The sequence below is a fragment of the Perca fluviatilis genome, chromosome 6 (genome assembly GCF_010015445.1).
Source record: "Perca fluviatilis chromosome 6, GENO_Pfluv_1.0, whole genome shotgun sequence".
NCBI classification, from domain to species: Eukaryota; Metazoa; Chordata; class Actinopteri; order Perciformes; family Percidae; genus Perca; species Perca fluviatilis.
In genome coordinates, this window is record NC_053117.1 from 22,298,819 (window position 1) to 22,323,163 (window position 24,345).

Below are 24,345 nucleotides of genomic sequence, written 5' to 3' on the forward strand. Positions count from 1 at the left end.
CAGGTGCATCAGCTTCATAGTCCTTTTTGTGTTGACATAAAAGTATATTTGAAAAGAAGACATCAAATTGCTTCTGGGCATGGTTCCTTTTTGCTCCACTAATGTTCTGAGCCAGGGTCAGACTGAAATGAAAAGACTTGCTTCAACATTCTTTCACTGCTTCCACTCCACTAATTTAACGCTGGATAGTTTAATGAATAATAATGCATCATATTTTAATTGTGATATTTTGTGAGTAAAATCTGAATCTGCAACGTAACCAGTCAGGTAAATGTAGTATTACAGTGTTTTCCTCTGAAGTAGAAGTACACAGTAGGCCTAAGTCAGTAGTATACGGTTGAGTTGCATATTAAGTGCTTTGAGGGCCTTCTGTGAGTTATTTCGGGGTACAATGGTTCTGGAGAAATCTGCAGGCAATACAGGGGGCCAAGCAATCGGCCTGTTCCAAAAAGGCACGTTGTAAGTAAGTAAGTCAAATTTATTTATACAGCGCTTTTCACAGACAGTCACAAAGTGCTTTACAATGCGCATAGACGATAAAACATAGTAGAAAATAGTCTAAGAATAGAATAAAGTACAAATATAAAAAATATCAATAAATAAAACACATAGGTTACCCAAAAGCTAGCCTGAACAAGTGAGTCTTCACTTGTCCCTTAAAACAGTCCACATTCTCAGCAAACCTAATGCTGGTTGGCAGAGCATTCCAGAGTCTGGGTGCCATCTATGGATATGGATAGTAGATTTTGGTTGATAGACCTGAGAGGCCGGGAGGGGGTGTGTAGGTGAATTATGTTGGCAAGATAAGCAGGGGCCTGACCATGTAGAGCCCTATAGGTTATGGTGAGAATTTTGAATTGGTTCCTGTAGGTTACAGGAAGCCAGTGAAGGGAGCAGAGTAGAGGGGTGATATGGGTGCGCCTGTTTGATCTAGTAAATAGCCTAGCAGCAGTGTTTTGAATGGATTGCAGGCGGTGAAGGACAGATTTGTTGAGTGAGGTGAAGAGTGAATTGCTTTAAATGGGCACTGCACTAGTTGCACTTAATGCAAGAATTCTGGTGAAACTTGTTAATCATATACCGTTCTCGCCTCATTGTAGAATTGTCTTATTGACTAAAGAAAACCAATGGATTTAAAGAGACAACATGAAAAATGCCAGAACTTAATATCCCTTCAATGATTTAATTAACTGATAATCAAATACAAAGGCCCCATTATCAACACCCGAGCACACACTGAAATAAACACACACACACACACACACACACAGACACACAGACACACACACACACACACACAAAATATTAGCCTTGGCTGAGAGAGTGTAGGACGGGGTAGAGAGAATACATGTGAGTTTATTTCAGGCATAGCAATATTGTATAGCAAACAATGGTGGCAGAACTGTAAGTATATCTCTTTTTCAGAGATTGGCTCAGAGGACCTTGTGTATATGTAATGTATGTGTGTTTGCCTTGTTAAAGGTCTTTTCAGACCAAACGCTAATGTTTGCGTCGACCTTGGAGTGAAAGGTTTGAATGCGAAAAATAAACGGATATTCTGCATTGCTGTTTAATTTTTGTCCCCGGTGTGAAAAGGCCTTAAGGCTTTGGCTTTGATATAAGTGCATTGCAATGTTGTTTGGTAGTCCGGCTAAACTCTTTGAAGTCCCATCCTGAGTGGTTCTATTATCTGGGCACTGTGTGCATGTTTGTTCCTTCCTTCTTTATTTTGAGGTCAGTGAGCAGCTTCTGTCTTTATTGTCTTATTAAGGATGTCAGCATTGTGTGAAATAATGACAAAAAGTGAGTAAAGAGTAATGTGACAACACTGCAGGAGGCAGCATTTGAACACTTGTTCCTTGACTGAGCAGACTGAGCCAACAGCATGTTCGTGAAATCTGCAGTATGTGTCGTTTTCTGTCCTTGCATTTTTAGCCTTTCTTATATTATTGGGTATTTTAAATTATCCGTAGCCAGGATTATTGTTACTTCTTGTTTTAAACCTTTTTTTTCATTAAAGGGAATGTTTTTTTGCTGATTGTGCACATTCTTTTTCAGCTATTGCATACATCACATTCATAAATATAGACACCGTTACAGCTTGGATCAGCATGCAAGCATACAGTATCTATTGGCAGTACAGGATTTATTAAGGACAGATCAGATGCAACTTTTTGCTTGGGACTGCTAGTTTTCAATGACAAACTGGCCTTGCTTCTCAGTTTTGCTTCTTTCATCCCTGACTGATTAAACTTCTGCAGGCCGTCAAGTCCCTCACTCTGTTGACTGGTCTGTCCAAATTTGTGGGAGGTACAATAAATACTTCCCCGTCTTCTTGTCCGCCTGGTAACGACCAGACTGCCTGACTCATTCCCCTGCCAGTCTGCCTGCCAGTCTTTCTGTTTGTCCACCTTTTTGTGTAGTTAGCTGGCTGATGAATTGATTGACTGTCTCCCTATCTGCCTGTCTATCTGTGTATTTGTCTCGCTAACTGGTAACCTGGCTGGCAAATCAATTGTCTTTGTCTCTGTCTCTCATGTATTATGGTTTCAGATGTTTTGCTTGGTGACCCTTTTAGCAGAAACAATCAGTTTAAAAGATTTCAATATTTAAAAATGTCAACGCTATTAAGCTGTGCATTTTCTATATTAAAGCGCCCATATTATGCTCATTTTCAGGTTCATAATTGTATTTTAAGGTTGTACCAGAATAGGTTTACATGGTTTAATTTTCAAAAAACACCATATTTTTGTTGTACTGCACAGCTCTCTCTCACTGCTGCAGATACTCTTTTCACCTGGTCTCTGTTTTAGCTACAGAGTGAGACCTCTTCTTCTTCTTCTGTACTATCTTTGATTGCACTGCACATGCGCAGTAGCTCACATGTAGATCATGTCAGCTAGCTAGCTCCATAGACAGTAAAAGAAAGGCTGTTTCTCCAAATTCAGTCAGTTGCAAGGCAGGATTAGCTGGGAGTCTTCTTCTAAACGAGGGCGCACATGTAAGTAGTTCTTTTGTAGATTATGGTGAACTTGTGTGTGTTGTAGCAGTGCTTTGCTATTGAGAACGAGGTAGCATGCTAGCGTTAGCATGCTAACACTATGAGCGAACGGTTGCGGTTAGCCAGCTCGTTTCGGCTTGTGACGTCACAAGCCGTGCCGATTTTGAACAGCTCACCCGGAGACTGAAGGCAGGACACATTCAGAAACCGTATCTCACTCAAAACAGCATGGATGTATTTTTTTCAAAGTTTGTATGCGTGTGGAAGCACCAGAGACACAAAAGAACACCCCAAATCCCAGAAAAAGTTTTTTTCATAATATGGGCACTTTAAGCAGATAATTAAACTTGAAAGGTCTATTACACCTTTTCCTTTGTGCGTGTTTGTTGAATTACATGAAGTAGTTATACATCATGTTACTTTTCACCAGCTTAGATTCTGCTCATGAGACATGCAATATACTGCAGACAGTGTTGAAAGTGTAGTTAGAAAAAACATTATTGTCCTGGCACTTAAATGACACTGAACGACATGTCCTCTCTAAGGGCTAGATTTATGTACACGAAGGCGTGTAGGGATAATTTGCACCTTGCCTTTGATTCAGTTTGTGCTGGCAATCTACATGTAATTAGCACCTGATTTATAGTGTAGTGCTCATTACGCAATCAGCACTTGAGACAGTCTCCTAGACACATTCTGTTTAAAGCAGAGCTCAGTAGGTGCAGTTCAGTATGAGGCGGAGATCATCAAGCTTAAAAAATAGATCATAAAACAAAAAAGAAAAACAGACTAATTAAGTAACATTCTTCCAAAGAAAAAGCCTTTAAAAATGAGCAGTACATTACATGAGAGGGATAGAGCGCAGTAGGCCAAGCAGAAGCTCAGAGTGTAGCGTTATAGGTATATATAGAGGTAAATCGGCTAAATGTAGGATCAGAATAGCTCAACTGCCAGCCTATAGTTATTTGCGTTTATTGAATATCAAGTTCACATTTATTGAATTTAAAATTGTTGACACAAAGTCCTTCAACAACTTGTAGCAAGTGTATAACTTAATGAAAGTCCAGTTTAACTCACATCTGTGAAAAAGTTTAATCACTAACTAAGGAACATAAAAAAATATCCTGTTTAGGTATTATAACTAATCAGGGTTTTCCCTCGTTTGGCGAGGGAGGGATCACCAAAGCTAAACTTGAGGAGCGGCTTGTCACTAAGAATTGCCAAGTTTAAGCCAGCCCATCTTAAACGTATGGTATGCTAGCTGCATCCAAGGTGGAGCGTGCCATCGTGATGTCAAAATGACAAAATGACGTAATATCCTGGATTTATGGTGCGACAAAGTGGAAACAGGAGGCCTGAACAAGTTCGCCAACAACTGGATGCCAGGACTCTCAGAGTGACTGCAAGTCTCTCTTGTAAACTTACTGGGTTAAGATGAGTTTTTTTTATGGTGAACGAAAGGCTTGATCCGACCAAGTAGGTCATCGAATCAAATCGAAGCATTGACGGCATCGCTGCTGCCAGTTCTGCCGTTGTTTACCTTTTTCTTCTTCTTCTAGTCCGTAGAAAGAGCAACGTCGGTAGCCTTTGCTCATTAGCGCCACCGCTGTTCAGGAGAAGACTGCAACTAGTGTCAAGACCACCAGCGCGGGTATAAATAGTTAAGCCGATTTCATGACGTCACATATGAACACGCCAGCTGGGCTGCGGTTACTGTAAAACACGCTTTAAGTTAGTGAGCCTGGTCTGTCGTCGCTATTCCCCTTCACTTTAACCAGCAGATAGCAAACAAGGCACAGGGATTTGGATCGGGTCTTGAGGAGTTGTAGCATTTATTTACTGACAGATGAACTGTAAACACTCAGCACTGCTACCTTCACAGCTATAACATTACTGCTATTTAGTCTCGCATTTCCAGGCCTAACTACACAGCGCTGTGGAGTAAGGTCTGGCTACTCCACACATACATTCTGGCATTGGGAAAAAAAACGCTTTGAGGGTTTTGCATTTCTTTTACAATCATAATCAATCAACAATCATAATCGTCCTGGGTAGTGCTAAGCTCCTGACGCAGCGACGGTGGCTCTGCAAAATGGTCTCGGGAAGGAACTTGTTTTGGTGGAACATTTGCATCCCGCAAAAGAAAACGCCACATACAACAATAAATAAAGTTAAATGTTCACACAATACAGTAACATTAGGTATTTAAATTACCTGGATACATGGTTAAATGTAATTTGCTCTTACCAGTGTATCGCCGTGTGTAAGTCGTCCATTGCACCCACCAATCGGTCCCAAAATGTCAGTTACAGTAGATCGTAAATGCCGTACTATTTCCTGAAAAAACAAGAAGGCCTGCCTTGTAGCACGATCCAAATTTTCTTCAAAACCTTTACAAAACTTTTTCAGCGTGTAGCTTGCTACCTTGTAGTTAGTTGCCGTTTCCTGAAAGCGAACAGAGTTTGAGAACGGCAACACAGAGCAGAAGGTGAGGGGCACCAGATGTCAGGCAATTATCCTGGAAACGTACTTTGGACTTCCGTTGATCCAGGCTACTGCTAACTAAATACTCACCGACAAACGCACCTTCCTCACTCACTTTTTTCCCTCTCTCTCTTATGCACTGCTCGCTAACGTGTGGGCTGCAGCTGCTGCTGCGTGCGTGTAGGCTGCTTGCTAGAAGCTTGCTCCCGATATTGTTTGTCAACTTCTGGATGGCTATTCTTCATTACTGATCAAATTGATGTGGTGTTGAAGGATTTGAAACGGCATCTAACTGTCATTAATTCGACCTTGCAAGTCCTGCAATATGCGTGTCTTCTTTTTTCACTGTGAAATAAGAAGTTTTGTGGTTATTCTGTAGAATAAATGTTCATTCATTTTAATTAACCTTTTAGTTTGTTTAGCTCACCATAACCTTCCTTTTTTAATATACCTGCACATGTTCTACACAGGTGCAGGATTTTCCACATAAAATTGAATCCTGCAAATCCTGTTAACCTCAGTTAATCCAGTGAAATGTGCTACTTTTACTCATACTACATATTTACTATCAATATTTGCGTGATCTTTGTTCAAAAGCTCACACACATATTTTGGGACTGTCCAAAACTATCAGGAGATTGGAAAAACATACAAAATGAAATTAAAACATGTTTGGAAAAAGAATTGCCATTAGAACCATCTTATTTTGTATTGGGATTACTACCAGAAGACGTAGACGAGGAGAATAGTCAGGCATCATTACTGAGAATCCTTCTTCTAATATTTCTGACTAAATGGTCTCCAATTACTACATACCCTTTCAAATGATGTAACCTAAGTGTTAGTGAAACAATTCTTGTGAAGTGAACACTAGTATTTAATTTTTTTTTTATGTGTATATATATATATAAAAATATATATACATACACATATTTTTTTTTTCTACCCTTATTTTGTGTTGTTTTTGTTTCAAATTCTTTACATTTATCTCTTCCTTGTGTGTGGAGGAATGTTGCTCATCCCTGCGAACTATGAGTGGATGTTAAGGTGATGCTGAAATCCATGGACTGACCCCCTAAGTATGCCTGTATTGTGTCTCTGAACAGTTGACTGTACTGCTTCATTGCAAAGGAAATAAAAAAAAAAATCCCATTACAACCATTATACTGAAGAGAGTCATAAAGAATGGCACATCACAATAACCATATCTCTAACAATGCAGACCATTGCGTGCGCACATCAGCCTCAGGACTATGTTAAGGGGCTTGGATTAAATCTCCCTCCCTCCCTTTCTTCGTCCTGCATGGTACTTCATTGTGGATCTGCTCCTGTCACTTATATTCACATTTCACTTCCTACACCCTATCCCCCCATCGCCATAGTAACCGGGATAGACATTAATTAGGGAACGGGTGGAGTTGTGTGTGTGTGTGTGCGTGTCAGTGTGCGTGTGTGTGTGTGTGCCCGTTCATGTCTACATCGATTAAACCAATGACAATCACCTAATTGGATAACAGTCTATGGAAAGGTGGGGGGCAAGGAAAAGCAGAACAGGAGGAGACCACAGGAGGGAGGGAACTCAATAGTTGTCTCAGCTTATTTTTCATCTCAGCTTAGTTTTGACACACAGGGCACACCGCCGCATTTATGCACACACTGCCACACTCACAGATAAAATAAATGAAAAAACTCCCACCTCTGCTTGAATGTGTGTAGACAGAAAACTTAATAGTCTTGACAGACCCTGCTAGCATCTATGACTACCTGTTAGTTCAATGTTTCTATACTTCGCCCTTTAAAGTGGGAGTCCCTATCAAAATGAGAAGCAGTTTAGTTAGCTCTAAAGAAATAATCCCAAGGATAGAATGCACGTATGACTAATAGAATATGATTAATAGAATATGATTAATTCCCTCAGTGATTATACCTGCAGACAGTGAACACTGCTGCAAAATTCAGCACAGAATAAAGGACCAAAATCTTCACAATTCATGGGGGAAATGTTTTTGTTTTTTTAATAAACATCTTTGTGTCTTAGATACTACCCTGCCAATTTTTAAAATTGTTAGTGATTTGTTTAAGTCGTTTATTAAGCAAAAATGCCAAACATTTGTTGGTTCCAGCTTCTCAGAATTGAGGATTTGCTGCTTTTCTCTGTTTTATGTCACTGCAAATTGATTTTCTTTGGGTTTTGGAAACAACAAATCAACCTATTTTACAGACTAAAATAATAATTGATTAATCCAAAAAAAATCATCAATTAATGAATTGGTAATAAAAATAATTGTTGCTTGCAGCCCTACAGCAAAGCCTTAAACGTTTGTTTAAATGTTATTTCGATTATCTCCTGTAAATGAGAAGATTCAGCACCATGCTTGATGCTCAGTGACATACATTACACCAGAAGTGTACCAGTTACTCTTCTGTTCACTAGTTTATGTACTTATAATCTTAGCACTTTAGTCAACTCTCAAAGTATTTGTGGTCACACTTGGCATGCATTGTAAGTGCTGCCTTTGTAGAATATAGATTCCTGTGATACTTCTTAGACAGTGTACTGTGGTGGTAGTTTAGAAAATGACAAGAGGCGTATTTGCAACAAAACAGTAAGCCAAATAGCATACGCATTCTGCAGTCCAAATGTAGTTCCACCCAGGTATGTATATAATCATGTCAAATGTATATTTTATGACCTTTTTTCCACAAAATACTTCCTCATAGTAATGTGCTACAAAAGCTTGTGGTGAACATTCTTCTTCGGTAGCGGTAAAGATTGGTTATGAGGGCTGCTAATGCAAAATTGGATGTGTATTAAAAAAAAATGATAAAATGATCATCTTGTTAAATTCTTAATTAAAGTTTCAATGGTTTAGAGAGACTGAAAATATATTTAGGCGATGTGTCATCTTTTCAGTTGATTAATTTTGACACAGTGGAACTCGTGATTCACAGTAACGATGGAGTATAGTTCTAAAGTCAGCATGAAGCAAATGCCTTAAGGGAATGAGAAACACTTGACGCCATTTGTGTGATGAGTCAAAGTCAGTCAGACTTTGTCATATTGATGAGTACACTGTGATAATGTAAACACATTAAAGAAAAAAAAACGTTATTCTAAAAAGGGCAGCGTTTTTCAAATTAAAATTAAACATACACCCCTCATTCTGAATATGGTCTTCATTTTACTAGAATCTTTTTCTCTCTCACTCTCTATTTTCATCTATTTTTTGAAGGAATTTCATTTACAGTGCAAATAAATGAACGACTTTAGCTTTGTAATCAGGGCATTTAGAATTTTTCCTCAGAACCTCGCAATATTAGATGATCTCCCTGTTCATAAAACATTAATGTGCCTTTTAAAAGATTTAGAAGACCCCCTCCTTTGTTAGAGTCAAAGTCTGTAAACCAAACATAAACTAAAGTGTTAGTACCAGCAGAAAAGTGAAATCACTGGATGGGAAACATAAAGCACTAAAAGAATTTGATTTACCGCATACAGCTGATCATGGAATAAAATTTTCCGTTCGAGGCTTGGATCAAACTGTCTTATTTTGTTTTCCTGAAGTATCCATCAGGCAAGTGTTATTTAAATATACTTTGGGTGTAGTTACAAACTTTCTGATGCCTTGTTTTATAAGTACAGAAACTATTTGTACTACTGTAGAAGTTTGTTATCATTCCGGGCATTAATAGTGGGGTAATTTACGAGATACAAACATGGATCCATTAGCGCCTGCACTAAGCTAACCAGCTGATAACGCTAACTCGACCAACGTTATAACAAGTGAAAAAAGCTTATAGGGGGTTGTTTGGCTCGAGGTCAAGGTGCAAAGCAGCCTAGGGTGAAATTACTCCGAACCATCACTTTAAAGATCTCGGCAGTAGAGGAGGATCTAATATGAATGGGAAGTTTGTTCCAGAGTCCACAGCGGGGCCACAACGGAGAAGGCACGATCACCCTTTGTTTTCATCCGAGACGGTGGAATAGCTAAAAGGCATCCTAACTAAATCCTTATTTGAAAAAATCAGTACGCTCTATCATGTATTTTTCATCAGCATTGTTTCATTTACAATACAACGATTCAGTGTCCTCCGATGACATGACTCAGAGGACGCATTCAAACTTATTAACTCTGATATGAAATTGGGCTGGACTGTTAACTGGACTTATCCTTACAATAAATTAGCTCAAGTGTGAAATGAATAAAGTGTTGTTTTATGCTACTTTTTGGTTAATTTATGGAAACTGTGTCTGCATGTGTTTCAGTATTTACTCTCAGATTTACAATGCAGTTCAGAATATAGACTTCAAACATGGGGGAGACAAAATAAAACATCTGTCACATTTTTAGCTATATTGCAGCTTCTTCAGGCTTTCCCATAACAATCTGATTGGACTCTTATAGCTCCAGTATTCTCTATATTGGTGAGTCACTCGTTTTCAACACGAGGCCTTTTACCTAAACTAAAACGAGGCATTAGAAAATGGCTGGTAAAGAAATTAGTGGGTATGTGGCTTTGTCTGGACAGCATTTAAGTCTTCATCTGTGGTGGCATTTTAAAACTAGGGTAGATTTTATGTTCAAACATATCTAATCATGTAGGCCTAATATACTATGTTTGTTATACATCTGCCTTCATCTGCCAATCAACATCATTCAGTCAAACACATCTGCGCCATATCTGTATACTGGCCTCATGTTATTACCTTTATATAATAAAGCAACACAGTCATCTTTAAGGTCATTGAGCTCTCCTTCCTTTCTGCCTCTCAACCCTCCACATTTTCCCCATAAAGCAGACTTACACGGAAATTAGCTGCCATGGAAACCGGGGCCACAATTCATTTAGCCTTACGCCCCATTCTCTTTCCTTGCCTCCCTCTTCCATGTTTGTCAGTTTTCCTCATCTGTGTGTGTGTGTGTGTGTGTGCGTGCGTGTGTGTGCGTGCACTGTCTGATGTGAATGCACAGAACAGTCTCGTTAGCTGCCATAGAGACCAAAGACATCTCATTTTCTAAGGTCGTTCCATCACTGTTCCAGCCTGGAAGCCCTCCTTCTGCTGCCATACTCTCTTCATTTACCCATTTATCTAACTCCCTAACAAACAACTGTATACACAGTCAAACACACGCGTACACACACACACACACACACACACACACACACACACACACACACACACACACACACACACAGATGCACTAATACTGAGCACACAGTGGCTTTCTTGATGCATTGACATTCCCCTGCTCATTTTTCTCAACTAGATGTATCCTTCCTCCTCTCTGCAGTAGTCATGGCTAAATTGCAAAGATGATAAACTCTGTTCTTTTACGTTTCCTCCATTTTTCCCCATCTCTCTTTCCCACCTCATCTTTACATCTATCAATCTTTGTCTTTATTCAGTGATAAATTACAATTCAATTAACCTCCCTACTAAATGTGAGGGTGGGTGGGTGGGAGGGGGGTTGGTTGGGTGATGTGAGAGGGCCGTATCCATGGCAACACTCACATTTTACAAGCGACAATATGATGCTATTTTGTTTGTTTGTGTGTGTGTGTGTGTATGTGAGATGGGGTCCAGCAGCTGACAGCTGGGTACAAACCAGATCCAGATCCAACCAGGCTTCTGGAGCTTTGAAGAGTGTGTGTGTGTGTGTGTGTGTGTGTGTGTGTGTGTGTGTGTGTGTGTGTGTGTGTGTGTGTGTGTGTGTGTGTGTGTGTGTGTGTGTGTGTGTGTGTGTGTGTGTGTGTGTGTGTGTGTGTGTGTGTGTGTGTGTGTGTGTGTGTGTGTGGTTGTAGGCCTGTTGATTGGTTAGTAGATAAAAAGTGTCATTTGAATAGAAATCAAAAGTGCATCTCTATTGAAATGTTTCCTTCCTCTCCCTACTGAGCATTGACCAGTGCACACTCTCTCTGCCTCTCTCTCTCTCTTTCTGTTTCTCTGTCTTTGTGTAAGTCTGTATGGCTGCTTGACAGCTAGCTTCCTCTCTCTAAACACACAATGACAGTCCTTCACTGCAGATGGAAAAGGATCACTGTAAAATTATTTTTATTTTTAAAATAATAAAAAAAATGGTTGGACCAGGTGAGAAAGCACATACTGTAGGCCTCCTCTTTCTCTCCTCCCCTCAATATGCAGCACAGACAATGAAGTAGCATGAAAAAATGTTGATGCTTGGACATATTGCACTGTGACATGGATATGAATAAACCCACATTGTAAGCCTGATTACTTAATATACCTTTTTACGTGCACAAGTAAAGCCACAGCAGCCCCTGACATTGCTCTCATATGTCACCGTTTCCCCTACTTGCTGTGTTAAACACAATCTACTAAAATACAATAAGAGGCACTAACAAATCGTCTGTTTGTAACTCTGACAGAATTGGTATTAAGTAATGCTGACATCAGTCTTAATATTATTGCAACATTGAGCAATACAACAAATCAAGCTGTTTAATAGATTTCCCCTGCCTCATGGTGATCTGTACTACCACTGACACAGATGACAGCTTTACGTGTATAGTTTCTGGATACACGAAAACAGTAAAATTAGTTTTAAGAATTTTGTGGTATATTTGAATTCTGCTGTTTGGTAGCCTGCCCCTTTAATTGTTTCCATTTGACTGCATATACAGCATACTTTATTACACCATACTGTAATTGCTCAGTGGTGTAATAAACACTGTCCACAAGTCAGAGATACACACACAGAGATGTGAATGCATAGTAAAGTAGAATCAAATAACTGTATTCACTGGAGGATAAAAAATGAAAGTAACTCCCCCTTAAAAGCATTTGGCTTGGTGAAGTGCTATTTGACCAGTGGACAAAAAACTCAATAAATTAATAAACAGCACAGATATACTGTGACAGTGCCAGTGCACACACATACACACAATGCAAGTAGAAAGCTACCCCACACTAATGCTTGTGTTTTATTAGAGTCATAAAATACACAGGCAGAGACCAGCCAAAAAACTTGATTTGATGCTTTTTGGATATAAAGTGCTCTCTTGTGGTCTCCCTGCTTTTATTCAGTGTAATTGAATTCAAGGTTCTATTGGCATGAGAGCTGACTGTATTACCAAAATCCAAAATTATACAAATAATGTTTTAGACTATGAATTTTATCGGACACACACACACACACACACACACACACACACACACACACACACACACACACACACACACACACACACACACACACACACACACACACACACACGTAACCTTAACACATCTGCTTCTATCCACCTGCATGGCCTCTATTGTCATGATTTTGGCTTTTCATTTTGTAAAGCCATTTCATTTACTGCCACTTCCAACTTTCACACAGAGGAACAGGGGGATGAATGGGGAGAGGGAGGTGAAACAACAGGTACAAACATGGAGGAACATGATTTCAGATATTTCTGTAATTTATTATAAGATGATAAAAGTTAATATTTGAATTTAAACTTAGACTTGTTTGAATATCTGCTGCAGCTTTACAAAAGTGTATCATGGCAGAAAAATAATATAATCTCATGCAATGTTCCCATTTGCATAAAAACAAAATCAGTTTAGTGTTTTTTTGAGTAGTTAGCTGATAGGGCAAGTGCTGATACGTGACATGAAGGGCCGTGTTTGTGTGATGCAGATAACTCAGTCCATTGCAGCTGTGTGGGATGAGATCAATTCAGGAGATTGTCTCTGCCTGGGTGAGTCAGTTTAACACAGCTCAACCCCTCTAGAAGAAGCAGTGTTTCCCACGCCCCTCCCCTCCCCTCCCCTCCGTGCACACAGCGTCTGTCTCCATCAAAACGAGAGAAAGACGGTTGGCGAAATTCACAAGTTCACGGAAGGTTGGTATCTCGTGAACACCTTTACACAATCACACATTAAAAAGTCCTATAAAAAATATTTTATATTCTGAATACAATGTTGTCAGTGTGTTAATGTTGGAGTCCCAACCCGACTCTTAGCAAACAAGCGATTGTGCCTGCTTTAGAAAGTTAACTAGTCGCAAGTTTGCAGTAAAATGCAGTTGGGTTGTCGAGGTCAAAACACTATATGTAGCAGCTGTGAATCAAATAAACGTATTATAAATAATGTTATGTCATTTTTTTTACTCTTACACTGAATGTTTGCTGCTTCAATCCAGATGAGTATTGAAAAGTATTTTCCGCGTCTGAAAAAGGCACGTGTTGAGGATGAGGACCAGCCTGAACCGGAGGTATCAGTCTGAAACAGAGCTGAGCAGTCTGACCAGTGTAATTCGTTACGTTATTAATTTGTTTACAATATTTCAGGCTTCAACCAGTGCTGCTCAAGCAGAAAGACAGGGTCAGGGAGAGAAAGAGATAGATTTGTTAGGCATTGAAGAAAGAGTAGGAAAGGAGGACAGCATCCAACAGCGTGTCCCCCTCAGTTTTTGATACTTGATTGTTACGAAAATAAGTATTTCAGGGTTAGCCTTTAGTAGTTGTGTTACGAGCCCAGGTAAGCTTAGCCTTGTAACACAGTGTATCGCTACTTACTTCACTTTCACTTATCCTCCTTTCTATGCCATCCCATCTATCGGCAGGGAAAATTATTACAGGCTTCCCTTTGGCCGTTGGTTGATGCCCAGTTGACAGGATGTCAGTCAGACCACTGAGTTACCATAGTGATAGCCTCTTCTGCTTGACAAATGCGTGATGTGTGTAAATCTCCTGGATGAGACTGCTTGTGAGAGAGAGAGAGAGAGAGAGAAATATAATTATTATTAAATTGAGAAATATGAGATCCGAGAGGGTTATCAAGGGGATTTGGGTTTTTTACACACACACACACACACACACACACACACACACACACACACACACACACACACACACACACACACACACACACACACACACACACACACACACACACACACACACAGGTATGCACAAGCACAACAATGTTTCAGGATCAGGCATTGGAACATGGAGAGAAGTTAGCTTTATGACGCACTTTAATAAATGCTCAGAAGAGCCAATGAAGTGGCATCAGCCTTAGTCAAGCACATACAAGATAGATAGGCAGAGAGAGATAGAGATGCAGAGAGATTAAATGAAAGAGAGATTGAGATGCAGAGAGAAAAAGAAGAACAAAATAAGATAAGACTTGCCCTCAGGTGTTTGGGGATACAACATGGGAGAGGGAAGTGAAGAGGGGACTGTGGCCTGTGGCTAGGGGAAATGAGCTGTTTGACTGCTAAATTGTCTCTTCATGCTGCACTTGGTGCCCTTCTGGGTGAAGATGGTAATAATTATTGAACTGTCTGAACCACATTTAACACTATTTATACCATTGTCTGGGTGAATCCTCGATTCTGATTGGCTGCAGGGTGTCCATAAAAAGGTGATGTAGGACATCTAAAGGAGTTGTGGTGATACTGACTGTTTACTGTTCTAAATTAATGCGCTACATTAAAACAAAAAGGGAAATGTAAATCTGTTATTTTTAACACTGTGTGCTGCTTCAGTGCCTCGTCCTCTGAACACCACAGGATGGCGCTAACACACACGCTGTAAGAAGTAAGTTATACTGCCCCTCTTAACTGACTTTGTTTCACAGCGAATAACGTTATCTCACATCCCGTTCGCTGTTACACATCGCGGATAAAATTGTTCGTAAAAGTCGTTGTATTGTTTTGGGGATAATGACATGGCTGGATAGCTAGCTTGTCTTGTTTTTTACTGATTGCCAACTGTACACAATGTGATTGACTTCGAATCTTGCTAGCATAGCGTTAGCTTTCTGGCTTGTAGCTGAGCGGACTATAAATATCTCCTGTTGCTAAGGGAGACAAGTCGCATCTAAGGTCCTTCCTATTTCCTGGAGGAGTGAACAACATTTGCATTGCATAAGAACCTTATAACATGGGAATGATTGTTCCAGGTATTAGTCAAACCATCAGGCGTAACCAGGGAAACAGAGGTATTGTTTGTAAAAACTTTAGCTTTCGATTGTAAAAGTAATTAAAATATAAAAATATGTTTTAAAAATATGTTATTTGGCAAGTGACCCTGCGGGTTAATGCCCTTCAAGGCTGCGCGTCACCTCACCGTCGTCTATTAATACACACAGTGTACAGTATTAATTAATTGTAATCACAGTTTCACACAATGTATTTATTGAATAAATAAATAGTATTTGTTTTTTTTTTGATCTGTACACATGATTGGAGGTCCAAAATTTGTACCGTTCCTTTGTTGTGGATCGTTTTATATTGTGTTTGATTTCCAGTTCTGGCATTCTTGGCTTAAAAGACCCAAAACACTTGTAAAAATCGTTCTTTAGATGTCTTTTCTTTCTGTTTTTTTTCTTTTTCTTGATTCTTTTACAGCAGTCCTTCAGTCCTTTGAGAACCCCTTAACGTGGAATAAGACCTTGGCATTTTTACACTCAGTGCCTGAAATGGGCCGGTACTCACCAGTACGGAGTGTTGTTGTTGTCCACATGAGTACCCTTACTTCTGCATACCACCACCACCTCCTTTGGTGAGTAGGTACGCACTAGAGCACACGGGCCAAAAACTTGAGCCCTGGCGTGTGGTGTTTAAGCCGCAGTCCAGCCCCAGCCCAACAGACCAACACCAATAACTTTAAGCTCTCTCTGAAGTGCGCTGGAGATTTGAATAATCAATGAATTTATGCTCCTATGCCTCATGCATAAATGCGCAGTGTGTCTTAATGGGGAGAGCTTTCTCTTTTCTCCCTCTTTGTTCTGTCATGCTATGTAACGTTATATAACGTTATTGCAAAGGGGAAATGTTGATTTACCATGAGATAAAAGTAAAGATACGCAATTTATGTTGATTTGACACACTGTACTTCAAGGTGACATTTTATGTGACTGCATCATTGGAGCTAAATAAATGCAGTCTTGCCCATACATTATGGACCTTCATTTGGTATTCCTTCTCATTATCCAATTTAATCTGTACGCCAGCAGATATCATATTTTCAGTTTTTTTATAGTAGCATATTATGCAATATTTGTGTACAATTTGATTTGTATGAATAAAATGTTTTTATTAACCAAATATACACTCACCTAAAGGATTATTAGGAACACCATACTAATACCGTGTTTGACCCTATCCTATCGATATGGGCCAATATTTCTAAAGAATGCGTCCAGCACCTTGATGAATCAATGACACAAAGACTTAAGGCAGTTCTGAAGGCAAAAGGAATCCCCCACACCATTACACCACCACCACCAGCCTGCCCAGTGGTAAGAAGGCATGACGGATCCATGTTCTCATTCTGTTTACGCCAAATTCTGACTCTACCATCTGAATGTCTCAACAGAAATCGAGACTCATCAGACCAGGCAACATTTTTCCAGTCTTCAACTGGTTTTGGTGAGCTTGTGCAAATTGTAGCCTCATTTTCCTATTTTTAGTGGAGATGGGTGGTACCCGGTGGGGTCTTCTGCTGGTGTAGCCCATCCGCCTCAAGGTTGTTTGTGTTGTGGCTTCATAAATGCTTTGCTGCATACCTCGGTTGTAACGAGTGGTTATTTGAGTCAAAGTTTATCTTCTATCAGCTGAAATCAGTCGGCCCATTCTCTTCTGACCTCTAGCATCAACAAGGCATTTTCGCCCCCCAGGACTGCAGCATACTGGATGTTTTTCCTTTTTCAGACCATTCTTTGTAAACCCTAGATATGGTTGTGTGTGAAAATCCCAGTAACTGAGCAGATTGTGAAATACTCAGACCAGCCCGTCTGGCACCAACAACCATGCCACACTCAAAGTTGCTTAGATCACCTTTCTTTCCCATTCTGACATTCAGTTTGGAGTTCAGGAGACTGTCTTGACCAGGACCACACCCCTAAATGCATTGAAGCAGCTGCCATGTGATTGGTTGATTAGATAATTGCATTAACCAGAAATTTAACAGGTGTTCCTAATAATCCTTTAGGTGAGTGTACTTTTATGTACAAACTGTGGAAATGTAAGCATACAAAAATACATTACAAGTGGGATATATTACCAAGATAATGCGCATAAATATATTCAAGACACCTGCAGTGATTGGGTACTGGCACCTTCTTTGGTCCAGTTCAGGCACTGTTTATACTGCAATTATTTGGTGGCTGACTATATTTGTTAGTCCTACACTGCAGCATCAATCTAAAGCCCAGACACCCTACCAAATTGCTGCATTTCCTTTGAGATGTACAAACACCTCTTCTTACCAGTTATATAGTCATTACCACATTGCTTATACAGTGTCAATCCAGAGTATTAAATGTTATCAGGCAGTGTCTGGTTAGCTCAGTTGGTAGAGCAGGCACACATATTTAGAAGTTTATTCCTTGACGCAGAAGGTCCAGGGTTTGAGTCCGACCTGTGATGGTTTCCTGCATGTCTACCCCCTCTCTCCCGTTTCATATCTGAGCTGTCCCCTCCACCCCCAACAAAAGACAAAAAAAAAAAAAAAAGTTACCAGCCATTAAATGTCTTTCCCAGGCTAGGATTTAACATGTCATGAGTTAAAAAAAACAAGAAAAAAACGGCACATGCAGTAATGATAATTATGTTTACCGTTCTTACTTCAGTGCTCGGCCATTCAATATATCTTTTATTAAACTATGTGCTGAAGTTAACTTGGTACTGTTCCTTAATCCCGTGTCAACTATAGGCTGTTGGGGTTTCTCATCTTAGGGTGTCTCACTGCACCCTCTTTATTGTTCTTTCCTCAAGTCTGCTGCTGGCTAACCTTCTACTTGAGGGGGACAGGGTGGGAAAGAGAGAGGGCGAGAACATTTGAGACAAAGCGATTGAGCAATGGATAAATCTCTGCAGACATTTCCCTTCTTTCCCTCCCATAGCCATGGCAGGCCCAGAGCCACGCCAGGCATAAAGGACATTGTTTATAGACAGGAGAAAGCACTTAGTTCCTCCTTCACACCTTTTAGCTGGAAGGTCTCAAGAGAGTCAGAGAGAGAATGAAAAAGAAGGACAAGACAGATGAGCATAACGGAGGGTTCAGATGTTATAGAAGGTGAGTGGTGAGAAGAAGAGGGGGAGGAGGGTGCTCATTTCCCAAGACGAGAAAGGAGGAGAAAGAAGATGAGCAGATGGGTATAATAAAGGGAAGAAAAATAAAAAAAAAAAGGTCTGAGGCAGGAGTGAAGGATTAATGGGTGGAGATGAGGCAGGCCAGAAACAAATGACAAGGCATGAGGAGAGGAGACAACAGGTAGGGGGAGGTTTGAATTAGGAATGTAATGTATTGAATTCTTATTTATTTGTTATTTAAAAAACAATTGTGCATTCAGATCGAAAATATAATGTAATCAAACTTCTTAAAATAAATTTTAATAAATAACAGTAATGGTTCTTCAATAATGGGCCACCTTTATATAGGTTTATAATGGCTTATTCTACTGTCAGGAGTAGCCTACATAGAATATCACAAAAACATGTTAATGTCATCATGTTTACTAAAAGCTTTGATTACTTAAGGGTTTGGCTCCACGACATTATACGATAACTTTATATGAAGGAGAATCTATGAAACAGTTACAGAATCTAAACTTTTGTTTTTATTGTGCAAACTGCAAAGTAGTAAAATAAACTCAAATTGAATGAATAGCCTACATATACAAACTAGAGTCCGGATCGGACCGAATTTTTCTGTCCGAGGCCGGCCCGCGTCCGACAGAGCCGTGACCGAACCCGACCCGAGCCCGTCAGGTATTAAGAAATTTGTGTCCGAGCCCGACCCAGTTAAAATCTCATTTTTTTCCCTCTCATACTAATGACACATGGAGGCTACGTTTGTTTGTGTGGAAAGCCCGCTTTTATTAAGCAACTGTAGGAAGGCATTCGGAAATGTCAACAGATGAGCGCATCAGTGCACACGGGGCAACAAGCGCACGTTAATAAGCTGTTAAAATGTTCAATGTGTTAACCTTTCCTGATCGCTTCGTTTCCGACTGTGATCAGAAAACCAGCAGAGACTCGTTACCTCCAGGGCCGACGTTAGAACATGAATAACCACTAACTCTGCTCCGGTTGCATCTAGAACACGTCTGCTTCCTCTTTCTCTAGGCTATCTCTCTTCTGCCCACTTACCACACACACTCACACACACACACACACGCACGCACTGAGCTCTCTTAAAAGGAGCCGCAGCACCATTTTACAACAAATGCCTTATCGCGCTGATGTGACCGAGCCCGACCCGACCCCTACCATAATTTCTAAATATCTGTCCGAACCCGGCCCGGCCCGTCTGGTACCGTCGGGACCCGTCGGGACCCGTCGGCCTCGGGTCGGGTATCCATGCCTTAATACAAACAACTTTAACATTGTTTCCCTGTCAACACTACCTTGGCCACAGGTAAGTTAGGTTGTTGTAGTGTGGTTGTAGTGGGCGACTGAACGTAGCTCTGCTGTCAGCCTCCTTCGCTGTTTGAATAACGTTAGGTTGGCGGATGTATTTCAGCGAGGCAAGACATCTTAAATCCAGTGTTTTAATCATTGCTCTGAACCCGTCTTTCTCAACGGTCTGTAGCGGGACCCTAGGTGGATTGCGTTCATAATGTTGTTCCACTGCATGCTTGAACGTTAGCACAGTAACGTTAGCACGGTAATGTTGGCACGGCCGAGTAACGTTAGAGCGACAGGCAACAACAGTGGCTAAATTATGTCTGATTTTTAGAACCAATAACTTTGGAACAAAAGATAACTCCTCTCTTGAGGACACATTGTTCTGGTGTATCTCCGGTCTTTCTTCATCCTCTAGCTAACTTTCTTCTCGGTTCTTGAATGTGCAGTAGCGACCAGAGCCTCTCCCAGCTTAACAGACTGTTATGCTAACTGGTTAGCTAGGCTAGCAGCTGTAATGTTACCCAGCATGCCGTTGGGCGGTGTAAAATGTAAAATAATTAGTGTTAGAAACTGTTTAAGTCACAAATTGTTATATGCTATGGTGTTTTATCCTTTTAAAGAGAGTTAGTTGTGGGTTATTAATTGTTGTTATAAAGTTACTACCATGAGTGAGAAGGGTACGCAGTTAACAGGGATCACAGTACAGCGACAAAAAAAAAGAAGAAAAAAACTGGATCGGCCCGTGGATCTGTTAATTTTTCCGATCCCCGATCCAGCTATTTTGTCAATATCGGGGCCGATATCCGATCCTAATATCGGATCGGTGCACCCCTAGTTTGAATAAGGGAGCTTTAAGTTGGCTTGTACTACCAGTTGGTTTTGAAATGTGAATTCATGAGTGTTGCCTCATTAATAATTGGATAGGGGTATCGTTTCTCATTATCTCAGTGGCTGGAACAGTGGCATAAGAGGGCTTAACAGGTCAGGAGAAACAGGGTATAAGGAAAGAAGTCTGTAAAAAACACCCAAAGTTGACATGATGAGAAGAGGAGAGCAATTGAGAGAAAAGAAGTCTGTAGAAGTTAAAGTCATAGTACAAATTGCAACTGTAAAATGAGAGATGGAAGAGGAAGGAAAATGTGTTGTTTGGAAGGATGAGTTGCAGGTGCAAGGAGGGAAGAAATGGAAAGAACAAAGAAGAAAGTAGAGAAGGATCCTCACAAAGTTGGACAGTGACACCTACGATGATTGGGATGTTGTGTTCTTGGTAAGAGGGCTGGGTAAGTGATGTAGGAGCTTTAAGGAAGAGACTTTGACAGAATAGCCAAGAGGCTGCCCACAGGGTGAGAAGTACCTGAAGAAATGACTGGGTGGACAAAGGAGCAAATAAGTACAGAGGCAGGATGATGGAGGAGGAAAGATTGGGGGAGAAGATGAGAGGGACTCTAGAGAGGTGAGGATAGGAAAAGAGGATGTGCAGTGTTTGCTGTGTATTATCATGGGATCACAGTGGTTAGAGCATTCTGATGTGTTGTCTGTTGAACACTAATGGCCTTCTAGATTCTCTGTGTATGTGCATGTTCTTGGCATCCATCAAGCTATGGTTTTATCACACATTTCCTTTGGGAGAATTGTGGCTGGTGTAAACCTTCTTAAAAGGCAACCTGCTATCTATTTTGTCTGAAATAACCCTGTGTAGCCCCTAATTCATTCATATTTTATCAATGTCCTTCAGAGACCACAAGCACTTAATGGTGGTGGGATTTTTTGCACCCACAGAATGCTTGAGTGCAGACTGTCCTCAGAGGATTCCAGTCACCTAAACCAGCTGTCCTTATCCATTTTGCATTTGAGCACCTTCAGATTTTACATCTAGCTGACATCCCAGACTGTTTATGCTCACAATTCTTTCAAGGCAGGCAGACACCACTGTTGCACTAGACAATACAAATAGCATTTGAATTCTTAAAGTTGCACAGTTTCAAGTTTGCTTCACACATATAGTGGACTAGCAAAAACTAAATTGAATGGAAACATGTTGAACCAGGAGAATAACCATTCACTCATCTCAGACGAGTTTTGAGTTGAGTGCTCGCTCGTTTTTAGCAGGAAATGTGCTGCGGAAATTTTAGTTCCAAAGAAACAGGCTTCATTGATTGAGGTAAAAGGGATGGGTGCACTCCAAAGAATGAACAGGAAGTTGGCCACTGTACTGTATTTTAGACCAAGATTAGCAATGGCTGTCAACCTGGTTTCACATTTGTGAAAGAGGGAGCATCACAGTGTGAAACATTAGAAGGCAAAACACAACCCTGCCATGTAATGATCAACACTACTTAAACATAAGGTCTACCTGGACTTTTTCAAGCCTGTAACTTTGGTTTCAGTGTGTGATTTGCAGAAGTGCTACCCAATGATACCATTCAACATACACAAGTTAACGGCCACTTTAAGACCAAACATGATGAGTTAGCAAGTAAACCCCTAGATTACTCAAACAGAAGCGAGATGTGTTTCAAGGATAGAGGAGAGTGGGGTTTTGCAAAGTGAAAACAACCAAGGCCATAACATTCATTGTTGCTTCTGGTCTTTGCAGGAGATTTGCTGATAATAAAAAAAGATCAAATAATACCAGCTTAATTTTGTATGCCACGAACAATGCCTGCAAGTATGAAGCAAGAAAATCAGCAAGCATGAAGCATGATAAAATTGGGCTCATAATTAGTGATGTAAGTTTTTATCTGCATGTGGCATGATATTTAATTAGGCATGTTAATAGACTGTTGTTGGGTAACTGTAAATGAATTTTGGTTGTCAGCTAACAATTAAATGCATTTACTCTTTACACTTCATTAATTAACATTGTCCTTAACTGAGGCTGAAAGTATGCCAAAGATGCTAACAATATTGTGATAGTAATATTGATCAACCTGGGTTGGTAGTTTGAAGAGGGAGGGTACAGTTGTCTGCGCTTTGTCTAAAGGGAGCCCCAGTCTTTAAGACTTTGAAAAAAGTCCACCGACCCTGACCCTACATGAATGACTGAAATGATCCATCATAAAAACCACCACCAAGCTCTCACACTCTGCATAGCTTAATTGAATTATACCCTATACACTACTTTGTGCACTGAGTGTGTAAATCGAAGGAAGACAACGGGGAGCTTGTGAGTGTATCCTTGAGGCACTAATATGCACAGCATCTGTATACAGAGAGTGAATTCAAGTGTTGAAAGTTTCATTAAGATTTAGGGCTTTGACTTTTGCCCAGAAATCATATTCGAAGTTTGTTTGTTTATTAATATTAATATTAGAATATATTTGAATATTTATTAATCATATTTTGACCATTTAATGCCTTTAGTAAGACCTAAATGTTCTGTCCACCAGAGGGCAGTGTATCAATCAATGGCAGGCAATGATGTTTTCAGAAGAAAAACACAATGCCACGACTATTTTTTTTTAATTAAAAGTCAGACCCTGACTAGACTGAACAACATTTTTCCTGATGTCTCCCCCACTTGTGATAGATGCAAATCAGCTGATGGAACTCTTGGGCATCTGTTCTCGTCCTGCTCTAAGCTCACAAGGTTTTGGGTTGACATTTTCACTTTGTACAGTGCTGTTTACAATAGACAACTGGTACCTGACTGTCTCTTAGTGATACTGGGCTGTTCCAACGGCTCTTTGGCTCTTCCATCCGCTTTACAACAAGCCCTCACGTTTGGTATGACCATTGCAAAATGGGTTATCCTAAAGGAGTGGAAGTCAGCTTCCCCTCCTTGCTTCAAGAGATGGCTAAATGATACGGTTTCCTGTTTATACCTTGAAGAGGTTCGGTTTTCCATGTCTAACTCTCAAGATAAGTTCGAGAAGATCTGGGGCCCTTTCATAGAATACATCAGGAGGGATAGACCACAATCTGGGACCTAGAAGCACTGCTTATTTTATTTTATTTTTTTTAAACTTTTGTTAGTTATCCATACCGAGACTTTGCCACTCCCCTCCGGCTCAGACCTCCTTGACTCAATCTGTGTGAGTGGACTTTCTGGGACATTTGTTCAGTGAATTGTCATGTATACTTATACTCTTTCTTTTCTATATAATGAGTAACTGCTGCCTGTATGTTTTGTTTTATTGTCTGGTTTACTGTCTTTCTTTCTTTTGTATTATGTGTGCCTGTATATATAAAAATCTGCATAAATAAAATTTACAAAAAAAAAAAAGTCAGACCCTGGTTTAAGTGGTCTGATGTGTGTGTGTGTGTGTGTGTGTGTGTGTGTGTGTGTGTGTGTGTGTGTGTGTGTGTGTGTGTGTGTGTGTGTGTGTGTGTGTGTGTGTGTGTGTGTGTGGGAGTGAGAGAGTGACAGTGATTACCGGTAGCTTCAGAGTGAGTAGCGACTCCAGAGTCATAGTGAGAGAAACAAAATGTCTCCCCTGTTCTTTCTGACCACGGTGAGACATCTGTAGCAGGAAAAGTTAATTC

At 40.2% G+C, this 24,345-nt stretch overlaps 1 protein-coding gene across 5 annotated transcripts in view; it reads left to right on the plus strand.

Annotated features, from left to right (window-relative positions):
- The window catches only part of grid2 (glutamate receptor, ionotropic, delta 2), a 631,716-nt gene that overhangs the window by 175,784 nt on the left and 431,587 nt on the right, over positions 1-24,345 (plus strand). The window lies entirely within an intron of this gene.